We start from the raw sequence: 13845 nt of genomic DNA on the forward strand, positions 1-13845 counted from the left end.
TAGCTAACTAACAACACCTTCGATCAAGGCACCTTTCAAACAAAAAAAAAACTTAATTAAAATCGATTAATTAGTTTAGGAGCTACGATGCCACATACAGATAGACAGATACACACCTCAAACTTATAACACTCCTCTTTTTGGATCGGGGGTTAATAAATAAATAAAAAATATTATTTGGATCACATTTCTTTTGTATGCAACTTTTACAATTACGTTAACAAGCGTTGGTGGTGTAATGGTCAGCATAGTTGCCTTCCAAGCAGTTGATCCGGGTTCGATTCCCGGCCAACGCACACTTTTGCTTTTTTTCTAAAAAAAAACATCATTAGATGTCATCGGTGAATGGATCGATAAAAGTCATCTAAAGATAGGAGGTATGGTATGGACGGCTCCATTTTTTAGTTTTCGTACCTACCTAAGTATCTGCTGTACCTACCTAGCTAATCCTTGTTAGCCTTATTAGAAAAGTGGTACCTATCTACCGGGTAGCGGCATATCAGGTTATCCATACCTACTTACTAGTATTACTTATTAATACGAAAGTGTGTCTGTCTGTCTATTCTGTTACCTTTTCACAGCCTTTCTGTTTAACCGATTGTGTTAGAGACAGCTTGAGTCACGGAGCCGGGCATAGTAGCTGCCTATATTACACGACAGGTTGAAATGGCCATCGGGGAGGGAACGCCCCGCACACCCGCACATCCCCCGCGTTAATCCAATGCGGACGAGCGCGGGCTCATGTGGCGCGGGGCGTCTCCTCGCCTCATACCCGGATTGCCATCTCAACCTGTCTCGGACTATACCCAGGTACTCTCGAAATTTCAAAAACTTAACACGGGAGTTTAAAAAACCTAAAGAAATCCACGTAGATAAAACCGCGGGTATTGTAAAATTATTTCTAGATAAGCTAGGGACAATTTTTTCAAAACCACTAAGTAAGTATGGTCAAACAGATTACTTTAACCGATTTACACTCCCCGATATTACAGAAAGTTGTGTCGTTACGTGTAACTTTGTAAAGTGGTCTACCGCTAAGGTGCGTCCTTAATACAGTGAAAGTTGACGGCAGATGCTATACTTATTACTTTCACAAAATTATACATTGGCTAACATTGCGTAGTTATTTGTAGCCATGACAAACAGACACTATCTACTACCGATCTATACATGCCTAAGTATTCACAATAGACCTAGCGATGTGTGCTATAAGTAGGTACCTAGTACTTAGGTAAGTATAGAACTTACCTAAGCAATTAAATATCACTTGCTTTAAACGCCGCTAAAGGAACCACCGTCATCAAATTCAAATTCAAATTCAAAATATTTTTATTCAATTAGACTTTTACAAGTTCTTTTGAATCGTCAAAAGCATCTACCACTGGTTCGGAATGCCTTTCCTACCGAGAAGAACCAGCAAGAAACTCGGCGGTTGCTCTTTTCAAAGATTTGATATACAATATTATGCCATGTATAAAAGCAATTGAGGTCCTGCGCATTGCTGGAGCGAATTGCAGGTCAAATCCACGCTTTTTTATCATTTACATAATCTTCGATAGTATAATATGCTTTTCTCAGGAGCATATTTTTAATAGATTTTTTGAACCTGTGTAAAGGCAAGTCCAAAATTGGCTGAGGAATTTTGTTATAAAAGATTATACCCATTCCCACAAATCGTCAGCCATAGTGTGGAAAACATGCGTGAGAGTTCTACATGAAGTTCTCAAAGGTTTGTGAAGACTGCTAATCCGTACTTAGCCAGCGTGGCGGACTATGGCCTAAACACTCAGGTGTGGCTCAGTTGTGAGTGGCCGGCGATGGTTGGTCATGATGATGATAATGATGTGATTAATGGACAGGGGTCACGACTCTCAGCAATGAGACAAACGTCACCGAGAGGTGTTTTTCAGTCTACTTATTTCGCCGGTGCCCGGTAGGTACTTACTTAGATTCGGCAGACATTTTCTCAAAATTCGTTGAAGAACAATCGAGGTGTCGCGTCATGGCGTTAGTCTATCGAAGAAAGAAAAAAGTCGATCAATTGATGACAATCGAGCTGTTTTTACCGGATGGCTCGTGCCTCTGCCATCCTGTATAGGCGTGCAGAAAAGTCTTAAAGAACAATGGATGACTAAAAAATTACCTTGCCTACTAAATTATGTGGATTGTATTTTATTTATTTATTTATTTATTTATGTATATTATAAGAGTAGGTGCCTAGCGATGTTTTCTTTAGCCGTTAAAGCAATAGATGTTTAACTTCGTCTGCGATGGCGTTTGCTGGCGCGCGTGCTGTGCTTGTTTGGAGTGTTTTTTTTGTTAAGAGTGGCTGGTTTTTGTGTTAGTTAGTGTTTTTTGGTGGTGGAACTAACTGGGAAGCGCTCTAAAGGGGCGCCGCGCGTATGTCGGCGGGCGCCGGCGCAGACGGAGTCCATACTTGTATAAATTCAATAACTTGAAAATATCACAAACTTGACATTGGCTAATTAGAGTAAAGCCAGATTAAAGAAAAAAAAATAGATGTTTAATTGCTTAAAACTCATATAAAGTAGGTACTCCGAAAATTTAATGCGTGCCCGGGATTGAACCCAGAACCCCCAAAGAGGAGGCCGACATCTTAACCACCAGGCTAACACCGCTTACTTAAATAATTTATTATTTAATGGCAATTTGTTAGCGACAGTACATCTATTGTCAGCATCTGGCCACTGGCACCAGTGGGTAGGGTGCATTGGGGTAATTTCGACAGGAATTTCTGTGAGATGATCTAACGCCTTTATTTTGGTAAATTATATTATTTAAACAATTTTTCTAATTAAGTCCCTTTATGATTTACCTTTCTTTACATACCTACTGTAAGCTTGGCCCATATTAATTATCTATAAAACATAGTTGGCGCCACTCAAATCATAACATCATATTAGAAGGCGTCATTGATTGGCTGAAGTTGTTCAACATCTGATCGATAAACGTACTGTATATAAAATTCTTATAGTTTTTAGTTGATGAATTGTAGCATAATAAAGGATAATATTTGTAATCAATATATAAGATGAAAACATCTTTATTACTTAGATGATTTGTGAAACGAGCTTGATGATTTGTATATTAGTCACTAAGTTTATTCATTGTACAATTTGGATTGGCCGATAACGATAAGATAAAAAGGGGAGTGGCTAATAAACGTGGAGAGGTTACCTGTAAGAGTGGTTTTAAAACGACGACATTCAAAAATATACTAACGTAAGAGGAACAACATTTATTTGACACAAATGTAAAAGTTAATAAATTTAAATATGAAATAAAAGTGTAATAATTTATCATAAAGATTGTGTTTGTGATTTCGTCAGACCTTACCCAAAAGGTCAGAAGTGGGACATCAAGAAAATATAATATTTTCTTGTCACGCTCACGACTCAGAGAAACAAGTGGAAATATACAGAGGAACGAGAAAGAAGTGGAGGTCTAGTAGACCACAGACATTTTGGAGCACAAGGCCAATATTTGGGCCTCAATATATCAAAGTACCTAGTCATGGCATCAAAGGATTTCTGGATAAACGGGTAGGATCTTTCCATGATTTTATTTTTATTGATACCTATTAATGGTAATTTTTTTTTTATTTGTGTGGGTTTTCGTTTTGTTTGTTCTACATTTAGTTATCATTTTGTTAGAAAGCTTTGCTCCGAGTTGGAATGGAAATTATATAACGTTATGATACCTAGAATTACCCACATGTTTATAATTCATCTTGTATATTGGTTATACAAATGCGATCGACCTTCAAATTGTGGTTTAAATAACATTGAGGTATTTAGAAGGCTTATTTTACAATGAAAAATGAAAAATGTTTATTTACAAAATACAGTCTTGTACAATTTTCCTGTGTCTGTGTGGTGGTACCCGCACTAGGTTATCCTGTATCGTGGGTACAATGGAATAGATAGTGAACATAGTGTTAAACAATATAAAAAGTGTGGTTTACTTAATGATGGGCGTTATTGTTACTTTTAAATAGTTTTCAGGATGTATCTACTATGTCCTGCCGGGGTTTTATTTCTCATTAAATGATTTCACAGGTGAATATCTCACGGAACGTGGTATTTCAATCTTCACACTTGTAATCGTGTGCCGAATTAGTTTGGTTAAGAGTTACGATAGGGATTTATTTTCACATAGTGGTTTTGTTTTACGGAAGGTAGGTTCTGGATTTAGGTTCAATCGTTTGCTGCACTCATTGTATAGATAGATGTTTTCCTTTTTCTAGCACACAGTGACGCGATATTATCACACAGCACTCATTGGGCATCTTGAATGTTGTTTTGTGAAATTATTATTTTTTGTAAACCGCTTTGGGATAAGGTAGAAAAAGTTACATGAAATAGCTTTTCGTTTTACGCCTGCCAGTGAAATAATCCGTCTCTACTTGTAATGGTTACTAAGTGATTGGGGATATAAAATGTTAATTGATAAAAATGAAGGTGATCCGTTGTAATAAAGTAATAGTGACCAGGGTTAATAAATTGAGCATTTTGAGAAATATAAATCCTAAAATGGGTGTAAAAGTAGGTTTATCTTATCTGGTTATTCTTTAACTAAATTTAAAATTATGGTAGGTAGGTAGTCAGATAGTTTTAAAATACGGGGTGCATAAATAAGTGTTTTTTTTTTTTACAAAAGTGAGGAGAAATGTTTTCATTTATCTATTTTTACCACTTGAAACGCGTAATGTTTGAGTTTCAAACATAACTTTGCTGATAACAGCTCACCATGAACAACCCATGGCCGGCCCACTACTGAGCAACAAGTGTCTCCTCACAGAATGAGAAGGGTTTAGGCCGTAGTCTACCACGCTAGATAACAGCTAATTTACTTTTAATACTGGCACAATAATTTGAGTACTACGAGTAGCAGGTAGGTATAGTATATGGGCAGCGGGGTTTTTTTTTTTTTGTTTACCTGTATTCACGCAATTAACTGTGTACTGCCGCATTTAAATGCAATATGATTTTGTTTTTATTGGATTAACATCGCTTGGCGGGTTAAATTCCTGGCAAATGTTCTATTAAAATTAGAGTAAGTTTTTTTTTAATGGTAATATACCTACAGTACTGCCCTTAGGGCAGGGCGCGATTATAAGTACCTACTACCAAAATACTATTTTCTTTGTTGTACGAAAGAAATTTTAGGCAAATATCTTTGCACTACGCTCGCGTTTGTGGCATGACATTATCCCAGAAATATATTTAAAAAAATTTTCACGCTCGCTTGACTCGCTTCGCGATAGTTCAGTTTCGATATGCATTTAGTTAACGAAACTCTCAGGAAACCACGTTTGTTGTGCTCTCGAAATTGATCAGTCTGTTTGATAAAATCGAAATGCGGTGCCTTATAAATTTCGCTTAGGAGCGCCGGTAGTATCTCATGATAATATGAATAGTGATCATAATTTTTTTTTTAGGCTGATTAAGCATTGAAGGTTTTTCGGCTGGTCTGGCATTTCGCCTGATTTTATGTTTTTGCTTATTTAGCGCGTTCAGGAAAGCTTTGACAACGTTTTATAACATGAGTATATATATATTTTTTTTGTTTTAGTTACCGAAACAGAAAAAAAAAAGCATTAAAGATGTGGGACCGAGGGATAAATCTAGTGTGATTTTTGGTTGGATTATGAAGTTGTAGTTAGGGTATTTAAAATAGAAAGATTTCAATTGTAGGAAATGATGTAAAACATGTTGAGGATAAGTTGTGTAATAAAGTCGATAATTCACTTGTTGGATGTCACGCGATCTCATTGCGAGGAGGAATCTTTTTCTTGTCTCTGTTTTTATAAATACGGTGTTCTGACGGGTTTTTTATTTACGTCTCGGATTATTGAATACTTTCGGTGTTTGATTGGACGGTTAGAGGTTGCAAAAGCAATCGCCCTCTAATTAAAACATTTATTTAGGCATTAGTTCAATTTGGATTAAATCTCGCGAAAAGCCACGGTGGCTGTCTCTCGCGCGTCTTGGAAAGACATTCCTAATGCCTGTTTTTCTGAGGGAGGGATGCATTATCAAGTGAGATGAGCTGCAATGTTTGCGGCTGACTATTTTGGAAAATTTGCAATCGTGGCAAGTGGAGTAAAGTTTGACTAAGCTATTTAATGAACAAAGTATATAATGGATTTGGTGAATGGTTATATTATATAACATTTTGATAAATGGATGAATTTGAAGAGTGTATGTATGTGGTTGATGCACATTTGTCATATTTTTACTTAAGTTATAAAGTATTACATTTGGTGAGTAGTTATTTATATTTGGTAGGGTAGGTTTGATAAACAGGTAGTTATCTTGATTAATAAGTGAGTTATCATTTTATAAATGCGTACTTTAATGTTTGATGAACTGGTATACTTGATAAATGTGCATATTTTCATACTTCAAAGACAAGTTGTACCTATTAGTTTCTTCAAGCTTTTAGTTGCTGATAATTATATTAACATTCTTTAGAGCGCATGTCCTATGGACGAAATCGTTTATACATACTTTCACTGTTTGAAATGTTACAATCATAAAGATATAGTTATGACTAGAGGGGGTCATAGCTTGTTGCCGCACTTGTACATCCATGTGTCAACTAGGTATTGTTATCTCAGTATATTTCAGGGAACCTCCGTTCGGGTGAAAGCGATAGCTGTTGGATAAATGCTTGTTGGGTTATCAGAAGACCGTGTAGTCTTCGATGAGGTTACTTGTAAATATTATAGCGAAATAGTAAGTTTAAAAATAGAATGAGGCTAAACTAAAAAAATGAGACAAAGATAAAAATAATAACTTAAAGCATTGAAACAGCATAAAGTGAAATAGTAACTTACAAACTATACATACATATTTACGAATTATGTAGATAGATATAGTATTACTGGATTATGTATATCAAATAAGAATACTGTCAGCTCATGTTTTGTTTTCGGCGTGGTAATTTTACGCTTAAAACTCATAAGAGATATCATGAGGTTCGCTTTCTGTAAAAGTTATTAGCTTTAACAGTTAATTGATTTATTACATTATTTATTTATTATACACTCAACAAGTAAAAGTATTTTGTTTTGACAAAATCCAAAGAAGTACCTATTGGATTAATAAGGCAAGGTACGAAGCATTGGCTGGATTTTACAACATTTAAAGTTTCCTGTTCATTTTTATCATTGAGTTAATTTGAGGCGGAAGGATCCTCTGGAAAATTTTTAAGATTAAGTTATTAGTAAGAAAGTATATTTTGATTAGGTTAGTTTAAAATGTACAGCCGGTAATTTAAAAAAAATATATATATATTTAATTTTACATAATAGGTGAAGCTGGTTGATGCACCAAAAATCGAATTATCATAGGAATTTAATTAAGCTAACATTTTTATTTATTATCAACTTCAAATATACAGTAGCAAACTGATTAGTTGGAATACATGCAGTGATTGGAATATTTAAGTTCCGATAGAAGAATCTATATCGTGGCTTGTTCCTTTATGGACAAGAATATTTTTTTTTGACTCGTGGGACCACTTACACAAAATATCAACGTTCGGTTTGGAGGTCTTCCATGGCTATTCCTACAGTTCCATGAGGTATTGAAGAGGTTAACACTTTGTCGCTCATCACATCAACCAGCACGGCATTTGGGTATGATGGATGGATGTAGATAGGTACACATTTGATGGGGGGGGGGGGTTTAGTGGTTTGTATCAATAGGAACCAGGGGTTGAATGAGGAAGGCTGAGGACAGTACGTGTGGTGCTTACTAGGGAAGGTTTATGTTCAACAGTGACCTTATGATGATGACGATGTAGATGACGATGATGATGATGATGGACGTACGAGGACGAATCTTTTACGAAACGAATAAAGGAAAATCGAACAGATGCGGGTCATTACGGTTAACATATAAAATAATGTATAAGGTACCTACTTTCTTCTAATCTTTATGATCGATCAGCTTGTGATAGAGATCTTGATGTCGTAGAGAATAGAGATGTATCGAACGGAATATTTATTTCATTTTTTTTCCTGCTATTATGTTGATATCGCTTTTCTCTATGAAAAGGAATTAATGATAAACTAATAGGTATCATTCGGCGGCGAGTCGCGACTGTGTCGTTCCCAGGGTCGAATTTGGTAGTTCTGCTTATGTTACTCGAAACGACAAAGTACGCCATATGGTGCATATTATGGCTAAAATAAAATATATAAGTATCATGTGAAATTATAAATCAAAGATTCTTTTTGCATGTAGATATTATATGGTTAAGAGGCACAAGTGACGCAACTACTGTACCCTGGCGTTTGTTTAACATTGTCCATTAGTACTTCAGAATGTGGATTTTGCTAGGAAAAAAAAAAAAAAAAAAAACAATAGGTAATTGTAAGAAATATGGGAAGCGTAATCTGCATTAAAAGAAAAAGTTTGAATTGGAAGCAACCAGGCATAGGATTTTCATACATCCGTAATCACGTTCCTTTCAACTCTCTAACTATCACGGTTCACGATACGCCGTTCACGGTTCAGGCCGTGACGCACGTGCAGACGGACAGACGGACGGAGAGCAGAGGTTTAGAAAATAGGGTCTCGTAGGCACCCTTCGAGGGGTACGGAACTGGAGAAAACTAAATTATAATAATGATAATAGGTTTTCTAGGTTACCAAGTAAAATTACTTCTCTTAGGTCGGATTGTATTATGATGGATGCTTATGAAACAAAATTAAATGAACGGTCTACTCAAAGTGTTTTATGTTTGCAGGATCCAAGGATGTTGGAAATGAATAAATGAGGAAAAGAAAGACCCAAAACTAGGTATGGGTCAGGGACACAAAGTCCCAAGGAAGGAAAGCCCCGAGGTTACGGGCTATGGACAAAAAGTCCTATAGGAGGAAGGAGGTAGACCCTAGGATAAGGGTCATTAAAAATTTGGATCTGGAGGGAAAGAACCCTAGGATAAGGGTCATTAAAAATTTGGATCTGGAGGGAAATAAGGACAATCACATATGTATCCCGGTAGAAGAAAGACGCGCCAAGGCTCGGAATCCGCGATTTTCCAATAAGAAGGGAAGAAGAAAATATGTGCGTAAAACTATTGCGTTGAAAGTGTATGAAAATGTTTTGTGATTTAAATCGAGAACTGGCGGCGATTAACTTTAAGTTTAGAGAGTTTATTTTATCAAAAGGACAAGAAGTTCACTTACACATATTCATATTAAGAATCGCTCCCGATTCTAAATATAAATATAGAAGAAAACATAATCTTTAAAGGTATGGTGACTATACAATAATATAAAAAGTCAAAACACGTTATATTCGTTAACAAACTATACCTACATCTAGCTAAGATATCTATGGTGTTTGACACTGTTTGATTAAACTTTAAACTTTGTAAAAGATTTTTCCTCCAGTATGAGTTTCGGCAAGTACATTATGTAGTAGAGCTAGGTAGTTTACATACCATAATTAGTCCTAGCTTTATGTAATTGTAGCATAATAGGTATGTTCGTTTTGTGTACCATATTTATGAGATTTAGCTTTAAAGTGATGCGTGTACGTACGGACTTTAATAGTATTTTCCTAACAAATAGACATATTTTGAATTTGTATAATTGACTTATATAATATAGTTCATCAGTTTTCTTATATAATTCTTTAGTGGGAAGGAGAGTCTAGTTGGAACAGAACTTTTAACAATTTATTTTGAGATACTTGAAACCCTTTAAAGTAGTTTTTAGTAATTAGTTTTACATGCTCATCCCCAAATCTCTATTGAGTGTTCCTGTAAAATATTGGCTTGTGAGTTATAATTGATGCTTCGGACTTTATGCATATACCTACCTTCTTTGATTAAATTGAGGCCTCCTTTAGTTGCTACTGGTCTCGCAATTTTTGATATCTTTATGATTTTTGAAAAATTATTTATAAATTTAGAGTGTCTGCATCTTTTTATTTTAATATTAGCGGAAGAGAACAGAAAAATGAATTTTAGATTAAAGGCTAAATTTTAGTGCTACTGTAGACTGGCAGGTAAAGTTGCGAGGGTAAATAGTTTGGAATTGAATTGAGTTTATCTGCTATTTTCTAATTATATCGGATGGAAAGGGGTGCTGCGAGTGCTCTAAAATTAAGTTGCAATCATAATCAATACCAATGTATCAATAAAACTGTATATTCCTTCTAGTTAAGTTAGCAAGAATATTAATTTAATTAATTACTATCTTAATTTTTTTTTGTTTTGTTGAACTAAGTCTTTGTCATTTTGGTTGTGAAGTTTACATGTTACTTAAGTTTTAATTTTTTTTTAAAAGCGATGAGACTCGCTTAAAACAGGATGGCCGAGCTGTAAGCTTGGCCCATATTAATTATCTATAAAACATAGTTGGCGCCACTCAAATCATAACATCATATTAGAAGGCGTCATTGATTGGCTGAAGTTGTTCAACATCTGATCGATAAACGTACTGTATATAAAATTCTTATAGTTTTTAGTTGATGAATTGTAGCATAATAAAGGATAATATTTGTAATCAATATATAAGATGAAAACATCTTTATTACTTAGATGATTTGTGAAACGAGCTTGATGATTTGTATATTAGTCACTAAGTTTATTCATTGTACAATTTGGATTGGCCGATAACGATAAGATAAAAAGGGGAGTGGCTAATAAACGTGGAGAGGTTACCTGTAAGAGTGGTTTTAAAACGACGACATTCAAAAATATACTAACGTAAGAGGAACAACATTTATTTGACACAAATGTAAAAGTTAATAAATTTAAATATGAAATAAAAGTGTAATAATTTATCATAAAGATTGTGTTTGTGATTTCGTCAGACCTTACCCAAAACTACCTACTACTGAAGTAGGTATATTTTGAGAAACATGAGTTACTCATAATGCAGCTAGTTTTATTAAGTTTGAAAAATTGGTTATTTTTTCTTGTAATCGGGGTGATTACGATCTGCCTTGACCCTTGGGGTATTTCCGAATTTTATGAAAAGTGGTTTTTCTTGCCGACCAAAGGTTTACGTTTCTTTTTCGATCGTCTTTACCCCTGAAACAAAATATCATCACTTTTACTAGTAGCAAATAAAATAAATAAATAAAAAAACTAGTATTTATGAATACGATCATAAACAGAGCTAACACGTTGTGACCCTTTACCGAATGCATAAAAATTAAAAAGCAGTTAGGTATCTATTATTAAAATAAACATTCGTTCAATTATCTTACCAAGATTCCAAAAAAATGATGTTGGGGTTATCACGAAGCAAAGCATTTTGAAAAAATCGACATACGTCAATGCACGTGCGTTTGACACTAGTGGCTAGTCAGTGGCCTGGCCCTGGAATGTCAAGGACAATAAAGATAGCGTAGAATAGAATAGAAAATTGGTAGAAAATTGAACTTTCGGAATATACCCAAATTCGCATTTACCCCAACGCACCCTACCTGCCTATAATAGGTAAGTACTGAAGCTATTTTTTGTGTCCGTTAATTTCTCCTTTTTGTCTCGACGCCGACAGGCTACGAGCCAGATGAACCCTCTGGGCGGACAATCCAAACAATGGTGATTTAGAGTTCAATACCTATTTAACGGTTAATTTAAATAGCCACTTACCTACCTACTTCCTATCGAGTTTAGAGCAAGAAAATCGATTTTCGAGACCGTGTCCTAGAAATTCATCATAACGGCTTTGTGGAATTTGGGACCTACTTAGACAGGTAGCCTATTAGGTACATTTTTAGGTCCTTTCTACAGACACAAATCTATAGGCGTGAGATAAAAAGTAATTTGGATGTCAGTCATGATGGGGGAGGGGAGTGTGCCATCCCATGGGCATTCTACCTACCTACCTACCTATACTTTCTTATACCACGAGAAGCGAAACGCTGACTTAAGAACTAATCGCACTGCGTCATAGACGTTCCCACCACCACGGCTCACTTCGTACTTACCTACCTAGATACCACATCACCACATAACCTACGAGTTACGACGCAGGTTCAAGTATTTTTTTTACCTGAAGCTTTGTTGTTCCGAAAGAGCCGCACGTGTTCCCACTGCGACTCTGGCGGCTCATAATGCTTTGCTTTTGCGCCTTGGTGATTCTTAGACAGTGTAGGCACTAGGCACCTACTTCGATATTACCTAAAGAATATTAATAGTTACCTTATAATATATATTATAGGTAAGGTAGGTATCTAGACTATAGAGACAGAATTTTGTGGAAGTTGCAAAAATGTTATGCACATTATGATTAGATATAGGTAGGTAAAATTAAGCTTGGATCAGCCTAAGAATGCACAACTTAGGTAGGTACGTAGCTACATTCAGTAGGTACATACCTAATAGTCGTACTTATTAGGTTACCTACAAAATATACCTAAATATACCTTATCACTGATTGTCACTCGATACCTACTTTTACTCGGTCCCCAAAACAAATCAGTGCCCCAGGGCATTTCCCCAGATACGAGATGAACCACGATCATTGGATGCTGCGACCGCCCCGCCCCCGTGGAGATCAGCCAATCACACGCCCGCATCTCACTACGCAAGCGTGTAAATACTTCTTATATATAAATGATGTAACCTGATTGTTATCTAATCTAATAAGATTGACTTTATCTTTATCTTATTAGAATTAGTATTGGAAAACAGCTAATGTGAGAAAAACGTGTGCGATTTGCGATCGTGATTGAAATAAAACTTATTTTGTTTTGTTTTGAGAGTTTGTTTGAGTAGGTAGGGACACCTACCTAGCTCGTTCAATGAGTCTATCTACTCGTATTCTCTATATATATCTATTGTAGGTATTTTGTAAACAGAATGTGAAGACGCTTATTTTTTCAGATCTCTCGAGGCAGGTTGCATAACTACCTAGTAAGAAAATCCAATGATACTTACATCAGTTTTTCGGAAACGTAATATTGACTTTTCGGGAATCGAAAACATATTTGCGAACGTTATTTTATTTCTTACTACCTACCGAGTACCGAGTCTCACGGTTTACCTAAGTGAGCTTCCAGTGTGGAGCAGGCTGGTGCATGACCAATGCCTTGGCACGAAGCGATGTAGGGTCAGATTTTAAAATATTAAGGTGGTCCAATAAAAAAGCTGGTCCAATGATTGCAACCTTCCCATACATACTTACACGGAATTGTAAGAAACATAGATGAGAGACACTGTACCTTAATAGGTAGGTAGATAGGTACCTACCTATTATGACGGAAGCACTGATCACTCATCTGAAAAAGATATGAAAGGAATGGATGCAGGAAAATCAAATCAAATCAAATCAATTTTTTTTATTGCGAATTTGGGTAAACAGTGGAGATGTTACAAAGATAAAAAGGTACAGCCAAATTCTGCTTATAAGCATGCAATATGTTACATTAAATTAAGATACATTTCGGTCACACAAAAAAAAAAAAAAAGTAATTAAATAATAATAGCAAAATGTCCAAAATTAAAATACAGTTATAACTTTTCTGAGAGGTAATCATTAATTGAGTAATATGTCTTTTCTAATAATAGTTTTTTCAATTTTCTCTTAAATAAAGGAAGTTCACGGGTCTCAATTATATAGCTGGGCAAGTCTAGCTTTCACTTATAACCTCCTCTCGAGGTCGTCCACGCGGACCCTTTCGGGTCCCGGGGTGACTGGTCAGGGCGATGGCCCTCTTCAGTGGTGGCTACGCCGCCTGCGACTGCGGGCGGGGCACGGGGTTGGACCACTGGTCTGGGTGTCAATTCCGGATTGTCATGTCCGGTAGTGGCCGCACGGCAGTGCGATCGAGCCCGCGGATGTTCGC

The 13845-nt window shown here is 35.9% G+C and overlaps 1 non-coding gene across 1 annotated transcript; it reads left to right on the forward strand.

Moving 5' to 3' along the window:
• The first annotated feature begins 224 nt into the window (after positions 1-224).
• Positions 225-296, forward strand: Trnag-ucc. The gene has a single exon. It is a non-coding gene; the product is annotated as a tRNA-Gly (tRNA).
• The last annotated feature ends 13549 nt before the right edge of the window (positions 297-13845 follow it).

This window comes from Maniola jurtina, chromosome 5, assembly GCF_905333055.1.
Source record: "Maniola jurtina chromosome 5, ilManJurt1.1, whole genome shotgun sequence".
NCBI classification, from domain to species: Eukaryota; Metazoa; Arthropoda; class Insecta; order Lepidoptera; family Nymphalidae; genus Maniola; species Maniola jurtina.